Source organism: Lepidochelys kempii, chromosome 2 (genome assembly GCF_965140265.1).
Source record: "Lepidochelys kempii isolate rLepKem1 chromosome 2, rLepKem1.hap2, whole genome shotgun sequence".
Lineage (NCBI taxonomy): Eukaryota > Metazoa > Chordata > Testudines > Cheloniidae > Lepidochelys > Lepidochelys kempii.
The window spans coordinates 175065177-175077893 of NC_133257.1; the positions used below are offsets into that span (position 1 = coordinate 175065177).

Here is a 12717-nt window from a genome sequence, read left to right on the forward strand (position 1 = left end):
GCAGGGTCCACATGAACAATTACTGCCTGGTAGGCTAGTGCAGTGCCGGGTAGATTTCCAAGCTCTCTAAAACTAATGTGCAAGTAGACAGACCTTCCTCAAATGCAAATTCAGAACAGAGAAGTCTGATTAGAAAGGGATGGAGGAAGGGGAAGAGAAAAAAATGGTAAGACTTGCAGATTGGGGGCTTCCTTCACAGAAGGGCAATTTACAAGATGCCACCAAAATTCCCCTTTCTCCTGGATGTGTGCTTGTCTGAAATGCAATCAGCTCTTCCTGGTAATGTCCTACGATAACTGCAAGCAGGCTGACTGATGATTGAACAGAACTGCTAGGCCAGTAACATTGAAAAGTATCAGAGCATTCTGTGTAGCCCACCAAGCTAGCTTGTTGCTCCGTGTGTCAAACTATTGGCTTATATACAACACTGCACTGTTGTTTATTCAGATGTGTGCTACCTTGGGTTTGTTGCCCAAGACCTAAAAGCTCAGAGGAACAAATGTACTGCCTTCAGCTCAAGGAATTTGATGTGGACAATCAATTCCCTAATAGATCAAGTTCCTTGGGATCATACAGACATGCTTGTGCTAGCTCTCATTGAGCCAGCATGCTAAAAATAGTAGTGTAGCTGCAGTATGAGCTAGCTGGGCCGAGTACAAACCACCCTAAACCCTGTGGGTATGTACTGTCCAGGGCTAGCCCACACCAGCTTGTTGCTGAACATGTGACCAGGGCTGCACTACTATATTTAGCATGCTAGCACAATGAGAGCTAGCGTCAGTCTGTCTAACCAAGTGAGGAATCATACCCCCTAACTTCAACTAGTGTGACGGGGCAAGGCCAGATGGCTGTAGGAAAGTAGGGGGAGACAGATATATTAGCTCCAGGCTAAACCAATCCCTGTTACCAGGGTAAGCAAATGGCAGTTGCTCCAGGTCATTTAAGACACCTGGGGCCAATTAAGATCCTTCCGGAAACCAGGGAAAACAGCTAGGTTGATTGGGTCACCTGAAGCCAATCAGGGGCTGGCTGAAACTAGTGAAAAGCCTCCCAGTTAGTCATGGGGGTGCATGTGGGTGGAAGCTGCTGGAAAAACTGAGCAGTACAAACACTCTCAGGCATAAGGAAGGAGGCCTTGAAGTAAATGTTGAGGAAGTGGGGGCTGCTGTGGGAAGTGGCCCAGGGAATTGTACTCAATCTGTTTCCAAAAAGTCAGCCACCAATAGCTGCTGCTATTAGGTTCCCTGGGCTGGAGCCCAGAGTAGCAGCTGGGCCTGGGTTCCCCGTCCCTGGTTGATCACAGACTGGGAGACAACAGAGACTGTGTGAGGGAGAGTAGCTTCTCCTCACCTCCCTTGTTGGCTTATGATGAAAATAGCTCAGTAGGCTGTGACCCTTCTCTCTAGAGAGAGAGAGAGAAGGGCTACGTGGAGGGTCACAGTGAGCCTCTGAGGCTAGTGTAATCTGTCAGGAAGTGTGGGACCCACTGGGACAAGGTCGGAGCTTTGTCACACTTTGCATGTTATACTTGTGATCTGCATTGATTTCCAGTTAGTTTCTGGTCACAATTCAAGATGAGTGGGGGTTTTTTGGGTTTTTTTTTTTTAATCCTATTAAAGCACCGAGTAGTTTGGGACTTAGGATCTGACCGGGCAATGTGCTTAATATTTGGTACTTGATTAGTCCTGTTTACTTCAGTGGAACAATCTCTGCTTAAAGTTAGGTATGTCCTTGAGTATGTTGCTGAGCAGGCTTAACAGGACTAAGATGTTTTCCTTTGAAAGGATAATTGGCAAAGGAGGATTTCATGACTCATATAAATAGAGATGAAGGGGTCGGTAGTGAAGCAGAAGACAATGTTCTTTGGTAAACATTTTAATGAGAAAATTTCAATTTTTTGACCAGGTCTGTTCATAACTATTTTTTACTCTTTATGCACAATGAGTGGTGCCTAGGCACATTTTAAAATATAAATAAATATGATGATGTGATGAAATTGAATAAGTATTTTATTTTTATGTGCGCTTTCAGTTTTCATCTTTGGAGTCCCTTCCGCTTCACAAATTTTAGTAGATGGCAGAATTTTGCCTTTGACAGGGCCTTAAAACATCTCCTAGAGCTAAAATTGTGTGTGAGAGAGGTGTGGGTTTTGTTTTTGTTTTTGTTTGTTTTTTGTTGTTGTGGGTTTTTTGGCTGAGATTTTTCAGCTTTTGACCAATATCTTTAGTTTTTCAGCTGAAAACTCAAAAATGTCTATGGAAAAACATCAACAAAAACGTTTTTCCATTTTTGTCAAATTTTCCTGCGGGGAACCAGCTCTCATTTGTAATGATGTAAGTGGTGTTTTGGCTGACCTCCCGGAACACCCTAGTAGTTCATTGATTCAGTATTGACTCTGAGGGAAAAATGCAATTTACTAAATCAGTAAAAAACTGCAGTATCCTAGCTTTTCTTTCATGGTCTCCCATTTAACTACTTGACCAATCCTGCCCGTGCTTGGCTTGTGAGTTCCAAAGAGTTCACAACTGCAGGAGGAATTCAATATTTTTGCAAGAGAATCCAGAATTGCTCACCGGAAGTACATTGTTGTCTTTTTCTCTAAGCACCAGCACAGCATATAGAAGTGGACCTTCAACTACAGTACTTATGACATATCCTTGACAGACGTGATTTGATTTTGATTGTTCATCTGAATGATGTTCCTACAAAACATCTGCAACTGATAAGACTTTTTTTCTTTTTGCACTTGTAGAATTTAAAAATAGCAACCATTTTGTTTGGAACACTTTTTAAAAACAAAACTTGTTCAGAGGCTGAAATGGCATATGCGAAGTTGTAAATGAAATAGCAGTTATAACTATAGGCTCCATCCTGTGTAATGCTGAGCGCTCCTCTGTGATGTTGCTCTCATCTCCCACTGACTTATAACAGCGTGAATGCACACTTGTAACTGCTGGTTAGGAAAGAATCTTGTTAATTTTGTTGATATCACCGTGTAACCTGAGCACAGATGGTATGCTTAATCATGGTTCTTTCAAGGCCTGTGCAGCACTGAAAATATAGGGATAAATGTTGTACAATTAAATATCAGTGACAAGATGAGACATTTTTACTTGTAGATGAATTAGCTTAAAATATACATACTTTAAATGGTCAAAAGTAAGCATTATAATTACATTAGTGTCTCGCTGCAGAGCAGAAAATTACATGGATTTACAGTATGGGGTGGATTTGCATGGAGAGCTGGACCAAAAGAAATCCATGGATTCTGTGACTGTAGTCTCATAACTTCTGTAGAACTAGGCAAAAATGTGCAGAAAACATAAATTCACAATTCTATGGACTTCCATTGCTCCTGAGCACTAGCGTTACTTTAATGATGAGGCAAAGAACTTGTTAGTCATATGTTGCAGCAAACAATCAAAGCAATTTTGTGCATTTCTACCATATAGTTTTAAATATAAATGTTACATTTTCAAGTCACTAATTAGGTAGGGGTTGTCTTACTTGTAGGTTAATTATGGTAACCAGGTTATCAAATCAATAAATGAATGGGGGAGATAGATGTGAACAGCTATGCCTGGGGAAAAGATGGCAAGAGCAAGTTGTGGGGCAATATGAGGAAGTGGGATAAACTCTCATAATTGGGAAAGTTAATTGTTTAATTTCAACATCCCTCAAAGGCCCTTCTTGTAAGAGAATTGAATACATAGTATTGCAATTACAAAACGTGATTGCTGTTAAGTTTGTCTTCCTGAGCTGGTTGTGGTTAGGAAAACATGTTCTCTTTACCTTATGTGCCTTTATCTTATCTATTTTTTTGTTGTTCAGAGCGTCACAGTTGAACATGCTGTACAGCATCTTTTCCCACACGAATGTGCAATATTACTGAACGCCCAATGTTATGGTCTGTAGGTTGCTTGCCTTTCTCCTGTAAGGTGCATGACTTTGTCTTGGTTGCAGCTGGATTCATTTCCTTGTGGTTTCATTTGCCTATGGTTCTATTGCCTGCCATGGTCACAGAATGTTTATGTATTTTACACCTTAGGATGTAATGCCTCCTAATGACTTGCAATTTTGTTCTTTTTAGTAGCCAGAAGTGTCTGTAGCAAACTCACTGAAGACTGTAGAACTGGCCTCCAGATTTCCATTATAAAGCAGTATAGAGTCAGTCTCTGGAGCAGTAGTTCTCAAGCTGTTTATCACTGTGGGCCGCAGGCTAAGAACCAGAGCTCCCTCTCCCTCCCCCCCACAAACTCCTCAACAGTCCCCTATGCCTAGCACCGCCACCCAGAGCAAGGCCAGGTGTGCTGGGCTGGGACCTGGACTCCCGTGTGGACCCTGCAGCAGGGACAAATGCCAGTCCCCCGCATGGGTGGGCAGACTGCAGGACAGACTTCCGTGTGGGGGGGCTAGATCCCAGGACAGCCCACCATGTGGGGCTGGCAGCTGGTGCCTGACCCTGAAACCTCACAGCATGGGGGTGGGGAGCAGGACCCTGCAGTGCGGGGCCAGGCAGCCGGACCCTGGGACCCCCTAATGAGTCAGTCTCGGAGCAGTGGTTCTTAATCTGTTTATGTGCAGGCCATAACGATTTACACAAGCCGCAGGCTGAGAACCACAGCGCCGTCCCCAAGCCCCTCAACAATCTCCTATGCCTAGTGTCCCCACCTGGAGTGGGGCCCGGAGCAGAGCCCTGGGTGCTGGGCTGGGTAGCTGGGACCCAGACGTCAATGTGGGACTGGACAGCTGGACTCTGCAGGGGGGCTGGACCATGGGTCAGCCCCCCAACCCTGAAACCCCACTGCATGGGGCCGGGTGGCAGGACCCTGGGACCCGTGCTGCGTGAGGCTGGGCAGCTGGAAGATGGACCCTGGGACCCCTGCTGCACAGGGCCACGTGGCTGGACCCTGGGACCTCCACCCGTGTGAGGCTGGACGGACAGCCCCTGAACCCCTGCATGTTACTGCGCAGCCACACCTGATCCCTGGAGTGGAGCCCCACCTAAAACCTGGGGGTATTGCAGCACCCCAGCAAACTCTAGATCCCAGCGCTCCCCCACCCCCTCACTGCCCAGAGCACCCCCACAAACCTATCCACAGATCCACTCTCCTGGCCCCTGCCCCCCGTGGCATGCTCCAGCCCCTTGCGGGCAGGAGCGCTCCTGCAGGCTCTTATTCTCTCTCCCCCTCAGCCAGCCCTGCCCGCTGCCTCACCAGCATGACAAATTTTGAAATTTTTTTAGCACATAGCTGGGCTGCAGCTGTATGCCAGTTGGGCCGCATGCAGCCCATGGGCCACAGGTTGAGAACTGAGCTTTTGCATTAAATCTGGAAGGCCATGCATTGGTAGAGTTGAGGAACGCTTACCGCAATGAGTGTTTCAAACTTTCAGTTGCTAATCTTGAGGAATGATGATAAGCATCTGCAATTCCAATAAATTCAGTAAACAGTGCAGATGCTGGGATCCAGCCCTCAGTGATGTGCATGCCCATTAACAGTAAAAGAAAGAGGGATTTTAAAGGTCTCAGTGCAAATTCATCTCTAAATTCATGTAAGTAATTGAAATTACACCAGGGAAGAATTTCACCCACAAAGAAAGTGGCAATTGTGATAACTATTAACTAAGGCTATGTCTAAACTACAGACTGTTGACAAAACTTATGTCACTCAAGGGTGTGAATATTCCACACCCCTTTTCCCCCAAGCAACATAAGCTTCTCTCACTGACATAGCTTCTGCGGGTCGTGGAGGTGGTTTTGTATGCTAATGGGAGAACTCTCTCCCATCAGCATAGAGCCGGGGTGGCCAACGTGAGCCTGAGAAGGAGCCAGAATTTACCAGTGTACATTGCCAAAGAGCCACAATACATCAGCAGCCCTGTATCAGCTCCCCCACCCTGCTCCCAGTGTCTCCCGCCTGCTGGTCAGCGCCTCCTTCCCCCACCTCCTGATCAGCTGTTTTTTGGTGTGCAGGAGGCTCTGGAGGGGGGAGGAGCAAGGGCACAGCAGGCTCAGGGGTGGGAAGGAGTGACATGGGGACACGGCCTGTGGCAGAGCCAGGGGTTGAGCAGTGAGCACCCCTCAGCACATTGGAAAGTTGGCGCCTGTGACTCCAGCCCCGGAGTGAATGTGAACAAGAGGCTGCTCGGCAGCTCTCCAACACCACATTCTACAAGCCATTACCCTCTGATCCCATTGAGTAGTTACCAAAAGAAACTACACCATCTGCTCAAGAAACTCCCTGAAAAAGCACAAGAACAAATCTGCACAGACACACCCATGGAACCCCAACCTGGGGTATTCTATCTGCTACCCAAGATCCATAAACCTGGAAATCCTGGACGCCCCATCATCTCAGGCATTGGCATCCTGACAGCAGGATTATCTGGCTATGTAGACGCCCTCCTCAGGCCGTACGCTACCAGCACTCCCAGCTACCTTCGAGACACCACTGACTTCCTGAGGAAATTACAATCCATCGGTGATCTTCCTGAAAACACCATCCTGGCCACTGTGGACGTAGAGGCCCTCTACACCAACATTCCACACAAAGATGGACTACAAGCCGTCAGGAACACTATCCCCGATAATGTCACGGCAAACTTGGTGGCTGAACTTTGACTTTGTCCTCACCCATAACTATTTCACATTTGGGGATAATGTCACGGCAAACTTGGTGGCTGAACTTTGACTTTGTCCTCACCCATAACTATTTCACATTTGGGGACAATGTACACTTTCAAATCAGCGACACTGCTATGGGTACCCGCATGGCCCCACAGTATGCCAACATTTTTATGGCTGACTTAGAACAACGCTTCCTCAGCTCTTGTCCCCTATTCTACTTGCGCTACATTGATGACATCATCATCTGGACCCAGGGAAAAGAAGCCCTTTAGAATTCCACCATGATTTCAACAATTTCCATCAACCTCAGCCTGGACCAGTCCACACAAGAGATCCACTTCCTGGACACTACAGTGCTAATAAGCGATGATCACATAAACACCACCCTATACCAGAAACCTACTGACCGCTATACTTACCTATATGCCTCCAGCTTTCATCCAGACCACACCACATGATCTATTGTCTACAGCCAAGCTCTACGATACAACCGCATTTGCTCCAACCCCTCAGACAGAGACAAACACCTACAAGATCTCTATCCAGCATTCTTAAAACTACAATACCCACCTGCGGAAGTGAAGAAACAGATTGACAGAGCCAGAAGAGTCCCTAGAAGTTCTCTACTACAGGACAGGCCCAACAAAGAAAATAACAGAAATCCACTAGCCATCACCTTCAGCCCCCAACTAAAACCTCTCCAGCGCATCATCAATGATCTACAACCTATCCTGAAGGAAGACCCATCACTCTCACAGATCTTGGGAGACAGGCCAGTCCTTGCTTACAGACAGCGCACCAACCTGAAGCAAATACTCACCAGCAACCACACAACAAAAACACTAACCCAGGAACCTATCCTTGCAACAAAACCCATTGCCAGCTGTGCCCACATCTATTCAGGGGACACCATTATAGGGCCTAATCACATCAGCCACACTGTGAGAGGCTCGTTCACCTGCACATCTACCAATGAGACTTGTGCCAGCAATGCCCTTCTGCCATGTAGATTAGCCAAACCGGACAGTCTCTACATAAAAGAATAAATGGACACAAATCAGATGTCAAGAATTATAACATTCAAAAACCAGTTGGAGAACACTTCAATCTCTTCAGTCACTCGATTACAGACGGAAAAGTGGTAATTCTTCAAAAACAGACTCCAACGAGAGATTGCTGAATTGTAATTAATTTGCAAACTGGATACAATTAACTTAGGCTTGAATAAAAACTGGGAGTGGATCGCTCATCACAAAGTAAAACTATTTCCCCAAGTTTATTTCCGCTCCCCCTCCCCCCTCCGGTGCTGTTCCTCTGACGTTCTTGTCAACTGCTGGAAATGGCCCACCTCGATGATCACTACAAAATGTTCTCCCCCCACCCCAGGGGGGGGGGGCTGTCCTTCTGGTAATAGCTCACCTTTAAGTGGTCATTCTCGTTTACAGTGTGTATGGTAACACCCATTGTTTCATGTTCTCTATGTATATAAAATCTCCCCACTGTATTTTCCACTGCATGCATCCGATGAAGTGAGCTGTAGCTCATGAAAGCTTATGCTCTAATGAATTTGTTAGTCTCTAAGGTGCCACAAGTATTCCTTGTCTTTTTGCAGATACAGACTAACGCGGCTGCTACTCTGAAACATATTGAAAGTTATTGACTTTTTGCCCAACGGTTAATTACCTGCTAGCTGCCTAAAGCACCTGGGGCTTTGGTCCATACAGTGTAAGTCATTAACTTGCAGGTGAAGGATCATTACTTTGTAAATGGCTTTCTAAATAACTTTACAGGACTGAAGCAGATGGTGGGTGCTCTTTAAACTCCAGCTACATAAGGCAACTATTTTAATTTGAGAGATCCAATAGTTGCCCTTTATGAGTGGTACATGAAAGGGAAAAGACTGAGCTTCGGGTCTTCATTAGAATCCGAACAATGATTAGAATCCCAAATGAGGGTTATTTTATTTTAGCTCCTCTTTATTTTGATATGGTTTTTTTGGGTGCATACGTATTAAAAAAACAATGGGCCAGATCCCTAGCTGCTATAAATGGTTGCATTTCCAATGAAGTCATGCAGCTGTACCCCTTTACAACAGCTGAGGATCTAAGCCACTTCAAAATAAACCAAAGACTAGTAATGGACTCTTCCCTCTCACTTATCTGTGTAACCATCCCCATAAATTCTAACCCATCCATTTTTTTTTGAGCCCCAGAAAGAGATGGACATTGGCACATGCCTAGAAAGATAAGACTTAGGGTTCTATTGAACTGAGGAGAGAAACAGGTTGCAAATCAATGGGCCATTCACTGAGAATGCCCTGCCTGCAGTCCTCTTATGGCTAGAGCTAGGACAAATGTTGCCGCTGATCTACAGCTGCGGTATCATAAGCGGGTAAAGAACCTGGCTTGTAGCCAGATTCCAAACATTGCTAGGCTTCTAGATTAAAAGACTGTTATGTGCTCTGAAACAAGTTGATGGCTAGTATAGATCATGTGACATAGCTGCTATATGCCCTCCCTGCAATAAGCGCTGCTACTTGAATGGACTGCCAAGTTATATACTAGTGAAGCTTCCAATTGTATACTAGCTGAAGCTATCTTTACAAATATACCCGTGTAAAAGTAAATTACAGTAATCCAATCTCAAGGTAACAAGGGCACAGAGTAACTGTAGTGATATCTTCATTTGAGAGAAAAGGTTACAACCTTCCAGCCAACGCAGGTGAGAAGACGTATTCTTTGCCATTCAAGCTATCCGATTACTCGGAAGCAGTTACGAACCTGATAATGTACCACAAACTGCTGACAAAGGTTGTTTCAGAATCTGTTTGGTCTTCTGATTGCTCCTGCTAACAAGTATGAACCCTGTCTTGCTGGGCTCACATCTACTGGTACTGGGCACCAATCTGAGGAGGAGCTGGTGGGAGAGAAACAGCTTGAACAAGGAGCCTGCAGGTTGTGGGAGACTGGGAAAAGAAACACTCTGAATAGGCAGGAGGAATGCAACAGGCTAGGCAAGGATCCTAGGGAAGGAGACTGGACTAGCTGAGCAGACTAGTACTAGGATGAGGAGCCTCAGGGGGTGGAGACTGGACTTGGTGAAGGTGAAGACTGTAGTATTTCTACACTACATCATTTACAGCGGCGCAGCTGCAGCAGTTCTGGTGAAGATGATCTAAGCTGATGGGAGAGAGCATCAGATTTTGTGTAAGATTTCCCAACCCCCCCCCCATTCCTGAGCAATGCAGTTATACCAATGTAAGTTTATAGTGTAGACCTGGCCTGTGATTGGGGGATGAGCTGCTGTGGTGGGGAGATGGGACTTGCACCAGAAGAGTTTGGAGGAGTCATGGGCAGAAGGGATTGGGGTTTGGGGAAAGTAGCAAAAGGGTCTGTGACTACTAGAGCTCAAAATCTGGAATGGAACCTGATTCTTGCCCTTCCTCTCAACAACTATCTGAATCTCACTAGCAAAGTATGTCTAATTCTCTTCCCACTCTGCAGCTGGCTCACATAGAGAATGCCAGCCTACTATTGCTATCATCATGTACTCTGTTAGCTCAAGTGACAAAGGCCTGTGGGGTGGATTTGAAAGGTTCCAGTCTGACTGATGGCCAATATGGGTGTCAGTATGAATACACATGATGGAATTTCTGGTTTTCAGCTTGTGTTGAATTCCAAGTTTAAAAAAAAATATATTGCCTAGGTTGGCACTGAAAAGTTTCCAAGAAACACTGGAATATTTGGGGAAACACTAAAGTGTCTAGCATGGTGCCTCATAATCCTGCATATACACTTCCCTGCAGCTCACTAGTATGCCCAGTCCAGGGGCAGAAGTGTCCATGGTTTTATTATTTATTTCTATTCCACTGTCACCTAGAGGCATCAGCTGAGATTGGGGTCGAATTGTCAAATTACCATGGAGACACCTAGTAAGCTCTTTGAGATAGGGAGTGTCTTATCTAAATAGATAAGACAGATACAGAGTGAGAGGAGATGCACACAAAGCTTAAATGTCTTACTCAAGATGACATATAAGACCCTGGTTAAGCCAGGAATAGAACCTAGTCCAGTGCCTTATCTACTGGACCATGCTGCCTCTTTGGTATGGGCTGTGTTGGCTGATTGTGCAGGAACTGCAAAAGGGATGCAGGAAGGAGCGGTATTTAACTCCTCATTGGATTTTCACATTGAAATCCGTGGGGTTAGCAGGAGCCAGTCCAGGCTGATCTGCTATTATGCAATGTGCTTTCTCCAAAATCTTGCAGACTACACCACTTGCAGTGCTTCTTCGGGGTTTGGAGGAGGGAGAAAATGTCATCCCATCCCTTCAGCCACCACACATCTCACCCCAGATCATGAGCTCAGTCATCCTCTCTGCTCGTGGAAGCAGAGAGAGTGAGATCTGACCCTATGTAGGTCTAAGGGCTTTTTATCCTGGATATTGCTGTTAAGAGGCTTGCACATCTGAGTGTGTGTAATGTAAGATGGTCATTTACTTTTTTAGTAGCGTGTCATATTTTAAAGCCCTGTGTGAGAGAAGGCTATATGCCTAGTAGGTTCTCATTACCAGGGATGGCATATGGGTGTTGAATTTCATAATGATACAGTTAGGATATATTCCTCTTATAAAATGTAAGGTAAAATATGGCAAACTACAGGATCAAAATAAAGCCTCCCATCTGTGCTTGTCAGTACAATTTAAATCAATTGGTGACCTAATGATGGCAGCCAAATTGATTGTGATTTTGATTCTTCTGGACCAGGCTAGCTAAAGATTTAATACCTAAAGCTAATATCAATTGAGTCAAACCATCTGTGGAACAGTACAGTAATTAGTTGTTTACTTGGTTACCATCATGGAGCCAGACTTGCGCCTTGCGGGACAGAGAATGTCAGAAAGCAAACAAAGAAAAACGGGGATTGGAGCAGACCGATCATCGTGCTGTTAACAGCCTATTCCATTTTGTGCATAAATCATTGTCTGTGGTATGCCTACACTGCAGTTAGACACCTGTGGCTGGCCCCTGCCAGCTCAGTTGGGGCCATAGAACTCGGGCTGCAAGGCTGTTTAATTGCAGTTTAGACATTAGAGCTTGGGCTGCAGCCTGAGTGCTGGGACCCTTCCACCTCACAGGGTCCTACACCCTGGGCTCCAGCCCAAGCCCAGAAGTCTGTACGGCAATTAAACTGCCCCGCAGCCCAAGCCTTGTGAGCCCAAGTTAGCAGGCACGGGCCAGCTGAAGGCTTTTTAATTGCAGTGTAGACATGCCCATGCAGTCAAGGCCTTAGTAATAGTACCCACATAGGGTAAGTTGGTGGGTTTAAATTCACTTCTTAATCCTATTTTACTCCTGAGGAAATTCTGCACCAAAAATTAAATATTCTGCGCACAATATTTTAAAATTCTGCAAATTTTATTTGCCAAATAAATGTGGAGGCTCCAGCATGGCATTAGGGAGCACAGACCACTGGCTGCCCAGAGGTGGGAGGTGACTCTGCAGCTCCCCCCACCCTGGATATGGACTCACTGCAGATGCTGCACCTAACCCTGACACAGAGCAGGCACTGGGCCTGCACCAGAAACACCCCAGGTCCCTGCCCCTCTGTGCCAGGTGCACCAGGTGCGGACAGACAAGCTCAGTAAGTCAGGATCCAGGTGTGCAGGGGCTTAGTATTGGGGGATCCAGGTATGGGTTGAGAGGGTTCTGTGTGGGGCAATTTGGGTGTGGGCAGCTCAGTGGGGGATGCAGCTGTGGGGGATCTGGATGCATAGCGGCTTGTTGGAGGGTTCTGGGTGCAATGGTAATGGGACTCTGCAGGGGGGTGGAGGTGGTTGGAGCTAAGCAGGGTGGGGATCTGGGTGTGGGTGGCTTGTCAGGGTGGTCCAGGTGCAGGGGAAGTGGGGCTCATCGGGGGGGTGGGGGTTCCAAGTGTGTATGTGGAGGGGGTGGTGAGAATTGGTGGGAAGGTCTGGGTATGAGAGGTTCTGGATGCACAGGGGTTGGGTGGAAGGAGGAGCAGCTCCCTGTACAGAGATCCCTCCCCCTGCAGCTGAGGAGCAATGGGTGCAGAAAGCATTGTGGGGGG

At 46.2% G+C, this 12717-nt stretch overlaps 1 protein-coding gene across 12 annotated transcripts in view; it reads left to right on the plus strand.

The window, feature by feature from the left end:
* TPK1 (thiamin pyrophosphokinase 1) overlaps positions 1-12717 on the plus strand; it is a 480985-nt gene that overhangs the window by 176219 nt on the left and 292049 nt on the right. The gene's annotated exons all lie outside the window — the stretch shown is intronic.